The sequence below is a fragment of the Meriones unguiculatus genome, chromosome 19 (assembly GCF_030254825.1).
Source record: "Meriones unguiculatus strain TT.TT164.6M chromosome 19, Bangor_MerUng_6.1, whole genome shotgun sequence".
Lineage (NCBI taxonomy): Eukaryota > Metazoa > Chordata > Mammalia > Rodentia > Muridae > Meriones > Meriones unguiculatus.
Window position 1 is genome coordinate 32321730 of NC_083366.1, and position 11745 is coordinate 32333474.

An 11745-nucleotide genomic window follows, 5' to 3' on the forward strand; every position below is an offset into this window, starting at 1 on the left:
GGTCCTAGGCTTTGCAAGAAAGCTAGTTAAACTTGAGCTCATGAATGAGTCAGCAAACAATATACTCTATGTTTTCTGCTTCAAGTTCCTTAAATGCTAGAGTGTGTGGTTTGAATGAAAATGACCCCATAGGCTCATATATTTGAATAGTTAGTGAAGAGAGAGTAAAACTGTTTGGGAAGCACTGGTGGAATGACTTTGTTGGAGTGGGTATGGCCTCCTTGAAGGAGGTGTGCCATTGGAGGAGAGCTTTGAGGTCTGAAAGCTGGTGCCACTCTTTCTTCCTGCTGCCTGTAGATCAGGGTAGACACTTTCAGCTTCTGCTCTAACACCATGCTTGTGTGCTTCCGTCTATGATAGTCATGGAATAACTCTATAAAGCTGTAAGCAGGTCCCCAACTACATGCTTTCTAAGAGCTGCCTTGGTCATGGTGTCTCTTCCTAACAATAGAATAGTAACTAAGACAGACTATAACCTATAGGCTGAAATAAAGCCACTTCCCCTCTAAGTTGTTTTTGGTCAGATTGTTTTTTCACAGCAACAGAAGATAAAATATAACAGAAATTGATACCAAGAGTGGGGTGTTGCTGTGATGACAATTTGGACAATTTGTGTTGACCGTTTGGACAATTTTGTTGGAAATATTTGGAACTTTAATCTGGAAAAGCCATTGAGTTCTGGTAACGTGTGTGTGTGTGTGTGTGTGTGTGTGTGTGTGTGTGTGTGATGGATTGTGGTAATGGGAGTTTGGGCTATAAGAATTCTGAGAGAAAAACAACCAATGGGGGCCTGACATGTAAGGTTTCAGAGGAAAGTAAAGACCTGTATACCGTATAACTGGGCTGGGTGGTGTTTGTGTGACATAGTGGTGCCTAACGTGTGATCAGCTGGGACTGAGAATCAGCTACAACTAACAAGGGATCAAGTCAGAAGAAATCTGTGCTTCATTGGGAAAATAGGAAAGTTATTCATCAGGGTTGGCACACAGAAGCTATGGTCTTACTTTGGAGGCCAAGACTGCATTTCAATCTGGCAGCATAACTTAGCAAATAGTATGAAAGAGTTGCCCAGGTGACACTGATTATAAAGGGATGAAAGGGGTCATGGAGAGCAGCTGAATCTTGGGAAGGCTGAATTCCCTGTGAAGAGGGCAGGGAAGGCCATTAGTGAAGAGGCAGCATTAGTTGCAATGGAAGGCCAGGATATTGAATATCCATGATAGCAAGATATCTGCCAAGGGCAGTTGGAAGGTCTGAAGTAGAGCTGGCCTAAATTTATAAGAAAAGCTATCTAAGCCGCACAAGGCAGAACTGGAGAAGTGCTCCAAAAGTGCACCAGCCCTTTTGGAGCCAGAGAACTATACCGTGAATCATAGATGTTAGGCAGTGTTCTATAGGATTTAGATTTACGCTGCTGCATTTTGGTTTTGCTTTTATCTGATTGCTTTAATGCACCATTTGGAATCATAAGTATGTAGCTTTTTAAAAATTAATCTGCAAGACTCCTATTAGGAGACTGAATTTTTAAGGAAACCACATATTTTTAAAGCGGTAGAATTTTTGAAATAGTATGATCGAAACAGGAGATCTCGGGAACAAGGAATGAATGGTTATGGATTAGAGTAATGTGTTTGTGTGTCAGGTTGACAAGGGTAGAGTGTCCTAGTTAACTTTGGTTGTGAACTCCACATAGCCTAGAATTATCTGAGAAGGGAGACCCAGTTAAGATCCCCTGGATTAGACTGGTCTGTAGATATGTGGCAGGGGATAGGGGAACTGTCCTGATTATTAACTAATGTAGGAGGACTCAGTGAACACCCGGCAGCTCCATTCCCTAGTCAGACAAGTCTGACTAGCTAAGCAGGATGAAGCCAGCAAGCAGTGTTTCTTCCTCGTTTCTGCTTCATGTTCCTGACTGAGCTCTTGCCTCAATGTTCCTCAGTGATGGACTGTAACCTGTAACTGAAATAATCTTTCCCTGCCCCATTGCTTTTGGTTAGGATATTTGGTCATGGCAATAGAAAAGAAATATTCAGCAACAGCCAATTATTAACATGTTAGCGACTCTTTTAAAAACTAAACAGAGAGAAGCCAGTCAGAGAAAAATGCTTATGAAATCTAGGTATCATTTTGGTTCATGAGTCTTTCTTTATTTTGACTGAATGCCCTATTTGTCCTCTGACGTCAAAGTTAACATGAAATTAATTAAAATGACCTTGTTTCAGAAGAGAAAAAAAGCATCATATGATGTCAATGTTTCAAAACCCTATTGAAATTTGAAGCTTTGCTGACAAATGTGTTTATATATAAATGATCTCTTCAGGGGAAATGTGAAAAGAGGTGGCTCTTTAGAGACTGGGGGAGGGAGGTCAATACAGAAGAAGGAAAGATGAGGGTAAAATAACAATAAGGATGTCTGAAAGGCCATAAAGAATCATGCTATTAACTATTTATCTAAAACAAAACTCTAATATACATAGTTCTCTATAGTAATATACATATATAGTTTTAATGAAATTTTCTTATCTGTGCTGACAATGTTCTCTCCAAAATCCAAAGATCACCTAGAAAAACCTAACAATACTAGGTGGGAGAAGCCCTTTTTAGTTGTGATCAGGGATGTCCAAGATACTCAAAGCATTCAGCCTTCTTCTGTTGCTCTTGGTTGCCCCCAGATGTAGAAAGTAGGTTCCTATTGCTGAAGATACCAGGTATTTCAAAAAAGCAGCCCAGAAACTCCCGAGCTAGAACTGACCTGAACGACTCCTCCTGGAGGACTAGCTTTCATGGTACCAGAAGGCACCATGCAAACTTTCAAAGAAGAGAGGAAACTAACCATCCTACCCATCTATGATGCTTATGAATCGTATCAATTACCAGCCTGCAACAATAACCCTAAGGGTTCAGTAGTGGCATGCATACCTTGGTAGTAACCAAGTGCTTTCTAATTGTAATTAAGACCTACCAAACAAAATGGGAGAACAGTAACTGTACTGGAAACCTAGCTAACTATTCAGTGCTAGTGAAGTCATGGATATTGGAGCTGAACCTACAACCGCTATTTTACCAACCCCATAAATCTCTAACAACAGGCTAAGCATTTGTCTTTATATCTACAGATAAGTGTAGTTTTTACCCCTCATGAAGGAAACATCTCTTTGCAACAGACAGGGTCTCCTACAGAAAGCCACAAACAATCAAAATACAGGGATGTGGAGCCCAGTCCTAATATATCTACAAAACGCTCTTACACCTAAATCTTAGAGAACATTGTGAAAGAAAGGGTGGAAATACTGTAAACCATTAGATCATGGAGTTTGTGCTGAGATTTCATCTCTTAGTAATGTCAGAAGCTACACACATAAAGTCTCTCCATCATGTCTGTGAAAACCCGAGCTGAGCAAGGACAACCCCAACAGACATATCAAAGTGGATGGTGGGGGAAAAGGCCACAAGGCCTCTACATTTAAGCAAAGATTTACAAGCAACAAAGAAATGCAGAAAATGGGAGAAATTGTCTTCCCCAGGGAAGAACACAGCAATTAGTTAGCCAATACCAAATGGTCAGCCCTAAAAACACAAATACAAGTAATAGAATTCAGACTGAGCAGGTTATATTTAGGAATATATATATGTATAATGTATATACTTGAACTTATATGCATGAAATAACAATTAGGGGGAAAAGAGGCCATGGATTTGAAAAAGAGCAAAGAGAGATCTGTGGGAGAGTTTGGAGAGAAAAAGAAAGGGAAGGAAGAAATGTTGATGTATTATAATGTCAAAAATTAAAATATTAAGAAGAAAGATGAAGAGGAAGAAGAGGAGGAGGAGAAGGAGGAAGAGGAAGAAGAAAAGGAGGAGGGGGAGAAGGAGGAGGAGGAGGAGAAGAAGAAGCAGTAGCAGCAGCTAACACAGCAGAAAAGTCATAGAAAGTTTGCATTCTTGGTGCATTTGTTATGTTCCTAACTATGGTCTGAGCAAATGTAACAGCTATGTTCTAAGTCCTTCTCTGTGTTTGACATCACAACAGGTGATACTGGGTTCTCAGGAATAATGGACATCACATGACATCCCTTTCTCTAGCCCTTTACACCATTATGATGTAATGGTGTAGCTTCCTGCTAGCTTCATCGCTAGCTTCCTGCTTGATCCCTTAGAAGTCTCTTCACTTATCAGAACATCTTTTCTCATGTGGAGACTGTTGGGACCTTAAAAACTTACACTAGTGGTGCATGCTCATGTGTGTAGCCTTTGGCGTAAGTTGCTTTCTAATACCGTAATAAAACACCACAACCCAAAGCAACTGAGGAAGGAAAGGGTTTATTTGGCTTACATATCTATTGGCTGTGGGGAGCCGAGGCAGGAACTGGAGCAGAAGCCACGGAGGAACATTGCTTACTGGCTTGCTCCACATGGCTTGCTTAGCCTACTTTCTTATGCCATCCAGGACTGTCAACCTAGGAGTGGCACCACCCCATGCCTCCCCCACCCCCATAGTGGTCTGGGCCTTTCCACAACAGCCATTAACCAGGAAAGTACCCCATAGGCTTGTCCATAGGCCAATCTGGTAGGGGCATTTTCTCAGATGAGTTTCCCTCCTTTCAAATGACTCTACTTGTGTCAAGTTGACAAAGAAACAAAACTAACCAGGAAAGCCTTCTGTCAAACACTGTCAACTCCTAGACAGTGGTGACAGCTTAAAGCACTCATTTGGAGTTCAAGCCTAGTACCCCCACACTGGGGGTATCCTGCTAGCACCCTGGCCAAGCCCAGAGTCTTTGTCCTCATGCCCAGTCATTTTTCTAAAGTCTAGACTTAGGAATAGTCCCTCCATCTACCCAATGCTTGTCAGGAACATAGAACTCTACATCAATTCTATATATCTCCCACACCATAATTTTTGTCTGAGATCATCTAACTCTACATTTTATTTTTTTAGAGTTCATCTGCTTCTCACTATTTTTGCTGCCTCCTGTATAGCCTCTTCCTCACCTAGTTCCAGTCAGTTCCAGTGGGTCGGCATTCTCACCCTTGCCCCAGATACATTCTCTACAATAGGCATAATGCTTTATTAAAAAACAAAACAAAACAAAAAAAACTGTCAGATCTCATCAGGACTGTCTGCATTGTCCTCCTCTATGGCCTGGTAAGGCTGCACCCCCCTTAGGGGGAGGTGATCAAAGAGCAGGTCGTTGAGTTTATGTCAGAGATAGTCCCTGTTCCCATTACTAGGGAACCCACTTGGACACCGAGCTGACATGATCAGATAGAAGGGGAGGAGGACCTCTCCTATCAGTGGACTGGGGGAGGGGCATGGGAGGAGAAGAGAGAGGGAGGGAGGGTAGGAGTGGAAGGGGACGAGGGTGTGGGCTATAGCTGGGATACAAAGTGAATAAACTGTAATTAATAAAAACATAAAGAAAAAATTAATAAATTGAAATAAAAAAATTGAAAATAAATTGAAACAAACAAACTGAGAAGACTCTTTTCGTTACTTCATTGCTCTAGTGTCTTGCCACTTTAGGCTCACGTCCCAAGTACCAGCTACAGACTTATTTTATACAAACATGAGGAACAGCTCTGGCCCCGCTCTTACCACCAGCTTCATTGCTGCCTGCTTCCTCCCACTTCTAACTGTCCATTCTCACAGGGAATGTTACATTGCTAAAAGGCACATGGTTCTCCCTCTGCCTGACGTCGGTTTCCATTGGTCCTTCCTTTGTGATAATCTTTGGTTCTTACCCTCATCGGAGTTTTTCCACCCTTGGGACTATCACCTTGTGTACCTAGCATGGCGCCTGTTGTAGCAGGGGTCCCGAGAAGCTAATAGAAAACACCTGTAACAGGCCAGTCAGGACTCTACCCTGCCTCCCACCGTGGTAGCTCATTATCTTTCCTCTGTGACCAAATTCCTCCTCTCTCCTGTTCGTATTATAAATGGCTTGTGGCAAATCCTGCTGCTTAGGGAAAAAAATTTCTGTTTACGGGGCAATTTATCAAACTCTATTAATCAAGCATAAAACGCCTAATCAAAATATATGTCACTTTTGGTTGCTGTGTGGTAGGAGCAATGAAGGGTACGGAAAAGGTGTAAATGCTTGGTTTAACTAGCGTGGGACTCAGGCTACACATGGACGTCTGCTGAGTCTGTGCCTATCAACACATACAATAAACCTGCTGCCTGGCTCACATCATCTTGCATATCTTATTTCTGAATCCACTCCCCCCGCCAAAAAAACCAACCAACCAACAAACAAACAAAAAACCCCACTATAACAATGGTATTCTCACAATACCCACAAGAATGTGACGAAGAATTAGACATCCAGGGCTGTCTAAATCTTTAAGGAACTCACAGGCTAGATTTTCAAATATTTTATTATTTTTTTTTAATTTGCATGATAGCACAAGAGAGTCTGGACACCCACAGAGACCAGAAGAATCTGGTCCTCTGGATGCTGATGGTTGTAATGCACTTGATATGGGTTCTGGAAACTGAATTCAGGGTCCTTTGGAAGATCAGCAAATGTTCTTAGACCCTGAGCCATCTCTCCTCCCCCATAGACTAGATTTAAAATCATATAAAAGGAGAATTTTGTTTCACTCTGATCCAGGCAAGCAGAGAGAATAGCAATTTGTAACTCTACCTGGCTTGAGCTGTGCATACACCCCTGTGACAATAGTGCATCAAGCAACCTAGGACAACCCACCCGCACTGAGTTCCAAGGATACCTGACTCTGAACAGTGAAATAAGCTCCTCTTCTCCTTGACAACCACCAAGCATGGAGAGTTTCTATTCAAATATTATTCCTAGGCATATCTGGTAGGAAAGCAAAGGAGCACTTCTGCTCTGGTCTTAGGTGCAAATGCAATTAAAATAGTGTGTCTTGGTGAACTTTTAATAAAAAAAAAATACCTTTACCATCTTCTGCTGGTGCACAATCAGGTGTGCATATAATTAAAATCGGATGCACGGTGGAAAGGGACATGGACAGTAGAAAAATAATCTTATATGCCTTCAGTGACAATCAAAATAGAAAAGCTGGCTCACCATACCCTCTAGTGACAGGAGTCATACATGAACATCATAAACAAAGTCCTAACACCACCTGAGGCCTTGAACACCCTCGCCGTATGACCCCCTCTCACTATTGACCACATATTTCCTTCCACGACTCTGCTTTTGAATACATTTTGCTTGATACTTTGTAATCTCTGTGTACCTTTATTTCAATTCTTTTCATAAGGAAGCCAAGGACCTGAAAACACCTAGACCCCAACCGCAGTAATACACTATCCTGAAACCACTGTTAATCCAGTTATTTGAACACATACAAGAGAGTAAAACCGGAGGGGAAAAGGACCATTCACATTAAATGTGATGTTAAAAAGCACTTACTAGTAAGGGTTTTGCTATGTTTCACATTAAATTTTTACTACAAACTGCTTCTTATAGTTTACTACTTGTTTAACCTGGAAAGTTGATTCTAGAAGAGGCATAGGAGCATAAGTAGAGAAAGTGCCTGGGGATGGAGAACAATCCAGCTAGATATCTAGAAATCTCCTACTCCCCTAAAGGTAACACCTGGATGGACCCTTCTGTTAACAATAAGCTACAGCCTAAGGAAATTAAGAGATCACATGGGAGCCAAGTGAGCTTTCTATGCAAAAGGAACCAAATATGTGTTTCTACTCGTTACCTTCACCCAGATCTGCACAGCTGTTTATTTCTGCGATAACGGAACTAGCCTGACCACTGTGAATGAATGCAAAGAATTGCAAACCCCAAGATATCACATGACAATACTGTATCGTGTTTTTGGCAAGAAAGATTTTTAAAAAGTTTACTCATCCTGGGTAGAAAAGGAGCCAACACTCTACTCCATATCCCGTGGGCAACAACATTATGGAAGAGGGTGTTGAAAATCTGTAAAACTAGAGCATGGGGTGGGGAGTAGAAAGTAGTGTTTTTTACTGGTATGATAAGACCATCATTTAGCTGATCAGCTGTAGTGGAGTGTGGAAAGGTTCATTCACAGTTAGGACAATAAAATAACCCAGACAGTATAGTAAATAACTATGTCAATGGTGATGAAGCTTCAATATATCATCCTGAAAGGGGAAGGGAGGATCTGAGATTCTGATCTTCAGTCTCTCTGGCCCCAGCTGCGTGTGGCTTTGGACACAGGAGTTAGATGGTTGACTTGGGGGTGGGACTCTGAGGTAGTGGAGCTGCCCATGAACCACCCAAGTTCCTGTAAGCAATTCTACAAAACTCATCTGTTTATCAAACTGGACTTGACAGACGTTTTCTTTGGTTTGTCACCTTCTTAAAGTCACATAGCAAATAGTCCAATGTGTGAAGAAAGTTTCATTTGTAAATATCCTGAAGCTAAGGTAATTATTTCTTTTTTTAATTTTTATATTAATTACAGTTTATTCAATTTGCATCCCAGCTGTAGCCCCCTCTCTCATTCCCTCCCAATCCCATGCTTCCTTTCTCCCTCATCTACTCCCATGCCCCTCCCCAAGTCCATTGAGCGGGAAGGCCCTCCTCCCTCTCCATCTGACCCTAGTCTATCAGGTCTCATCAGGACTGGCTGCATTGTCTTCCTCTGTGGCCTGGTAAGGCTGCTCCCCCATTAGGGGGAGGTGATCAAAGAGCCAGCCCCTGAGTTCATGTCAGAGACAGTCCCCTGTTTCCTTTACTAGGGCACCCACTTGGATACTGAGCTGCCATGGGCTACCTCTGTGCAAGGGTTCTAAGTTATCTCCATGCATGGTCCTTGATTGGAATATTGTCTCAGAAAAGACTCCTGTGCCCAGATTTCTTTGGTTCTGTTGCTCTCCTTGTGGAGCTCCTCCAGGTCTTCCTATCTCCCCCTTCTTTCATAAGATTCCCTGCACTCTGCCCAGTCAATTACTTCTTTAAAAGCACAACTATATTCAGTTCCTTGTCTAACTCGAGTTGTATGGCCTGGGAAAACACAATTGGAGCACATTTCACAAGCTCTCTGTAAACTCTAGTGGGACAGATCTGAGGACACCTCGGACACAGGAAGGGGGCAGCCTTACAACCTTGGGCAGCCCTTCCCAAGGTTGCCCTGTGATGGGTCCTGACCAATACCCCTCCATTGTTTCCCAGAGCTCCTGCCATCCTCTCCAGTATCTGAAAATCAGTCATTCCTCTGGCTGGCTCTGTCATTATTTATGAGTGCTGAAAGGTGCTAGTATCATCTTTGCTGGTCTGATGATTAGCTGTAGCTACTAGGTCAGCAAAAAAGATATGATTTTTATAATAAATCAAAGAAACCAGGCAAAAATATTATCCATGGGCTACATGAATAAAAGACAAGATCATTCATAGATAGGAAACATATGAAGGCTAGAAAACTGGGCATGGTACATATGCCTTTAAAGTAAGCACCGAGGAGGCATAGGTAGGCAGATCTTGTAAGTTCAAGACTAGCCTGGTATACATAGAAAGTTCCAAGACAGGCAGAGCTACATAGTGAGACACTGTTCATCTTTAAAAAGGCTAATGACCTAATATAAAAGATTGAACACTTAAATGTTTTATGAATTATAGAAACAAATGTATATTTTCTGTTTAAAACTCCAAGCTATATAGGAGACAAGGAATATGATGAGAAGTCTTCATAATCCCGTTTTTGAAGAAAGTCATGGTTTCCAGTTTAGAGTAAATTTCTTTTTTTTTTTTTTTAAATTCACTTTACATCCTTGTTGTAGCCCTATCCCTTCTCCCCTCCAAGTCCCACCCTCCCACTCTCCCCCTCCCAGCTCCCCTTGGGGAGCTCCCTTCCCCATCTAGCCCAGCTTATCAAATTGTATCAGGACTGAGCATGTCCTCTTCATGTGGCCTGTGAAGGCAGTCCTGCCAGGGGGAAGTGATCTAAGAACTGGCAAGTGAGTCTGTTTTCAGTGCAGCCCCCACTACCCTTACTAGAGGACCTACATGAAGCCTAAGCTGCTCATCTGCTACATCTTCATAGACCATCTAGGTCTAATTCCTGCATGGTCCTTGATGCTTCAGTCTCAGCAAGCCCCTGTGGGCCCTGGTTAGTTGGCTCTGTTGGTCTTGTGAAGCATCTGTCAACTCCAGGTTCTCTTCTCTTTCCTCCCACTTTTCTACAAGACTCTCTATGTGTCGCTCAATGTTTGGCTGTAAGGTAGAGTAATTTTTTTTTTAAGGGAGAGAATAGGTCACCCCACAGGTCACTCCTCACAAAAGACTGTAATGAAAAACATTGATTATTTTATGTTATCCTAAGTATGGTTGCTGGACAGCTAGGGTCTGCTGATTCCCAGGAGGAGATATCAAGGGGCAGTGACCCCAACTACACCCCCTCCCAGGAGTTCCTCCTCTGTCTGCGGTGAAAGACCCTAGCTTAGGATTCACCATCTGGCATGCATTTGCTGATGGGTGCAGCAACCAGCTGCATGGAAGAAGGAATACCTTGCCCATGAACTCTCCCATGTGGGAAACTCCACGTGGATGGCACCAGGCTTGGGTGGAAGATCAGGCAAAGCTCAGTTGCGTGATTCTGAATGGGTCTCAGAACTTTTCTTTTTCTTAGAGATGAGAAAACCACACTGACTATCGTAATAAAACTATTTTTGTCTCAAGATCCTAAGAAATGTCCGTGTTTTTCACTAGTTCTCTTCCACTGATGGCATCAGTGTGACAAAAGGAATGGACGGCCCATGGGAAAGAGTGACAGCCTGACTTACCCTTCAGCTTTGCTTAGGTTGTATGGATCTCATTTGTCCCAATATGTTTTCTTTCATTATCTCCTCTTAATACTATAATATTTTCAGTAGAATTCACTATGATATAAGTTTATGATATGATTGTCTTTGAGTTTTTTTTTTTCCTTCAGGGGAAGTTTCTTCATGATCTAGCCCCTAGTGACATATTTCCTATAAGTCATCTAATGCTTCCAAATTATCAAGCCCCTTCACTGTTACTGATCACCTCAGTTAAACTTAAAGAAAAAAAATGTGCTGCGGAAAACAGGCCCCAGCTTTATTTGAAGGGACTGGACTTAGCAGCAGAGCTCGTAGGCTATTTCTTTTTAAAATATTCATTTATTCATATATTTAAATTGTTCGTGTATTCATATATTTCTCTACTTATTGAGCGCATCTATAACTGGAAAATGATACAAAGAAGGAAATAAAGATGTTGACTTAAAGCTTGCAAGTTCCTTTTCCATTTGGCAATCTTGTCTCAATTTGATGGACCCTCATTAGTCCTGGGAACAATAGGTTCTGAAGGTCATTAGTCTGTTCTTAGAGGGACAGCTCTAACTCCACAGTCAGGAGACATAAACATGAGAACTCAGGGATGCAGTCCTCTTTCTCCTTCTACTTTATGCCTCAGACTCCAGTTCTGGGCAAAGGAGACACAAAATCAGGATGGAAGGTAAAACTAAGCTGATCCTGCAAGGCATCCGGTAACCTGTGTCATGATCATGACCATGAGCTAAGGACAGTCCTTGCTATGCCCATCCTCTCAGAGCCGGTGACTCAGTGTCAATAACCCAGGAATGCTTTCTTTTTCACCTACAGGACATCTGGTGAGAAAACCATCATAAGTAACTCTATATTTGAATAGGTTGAAAACATAGCTGTCTTATCAGAATAATAATAGTCCCAGGGTGATTTTTTATTAAAAAAAGATTTAGTGACAAACCATCAAAACATTTTCTTTGTACAAT

At 41.9% G+C, this 11745-nt stretch overlaps 1 protein-coding gene across 7 annotated transcripts in view; it reads right to left on the minus strand.

The window, feature by feature from the left end:
* Hecw1 (HECT, C2 and WW domain containing E3 ubiquitin protein ligase 1) overlaps positions 1 to 11745 on the minus strand; it is a 302639-nt gene that overhangs the window by 202058 nt on the left and 88836 nt on the right. The gene's annotated exons all lie outside the window — the stretch shown is intronic.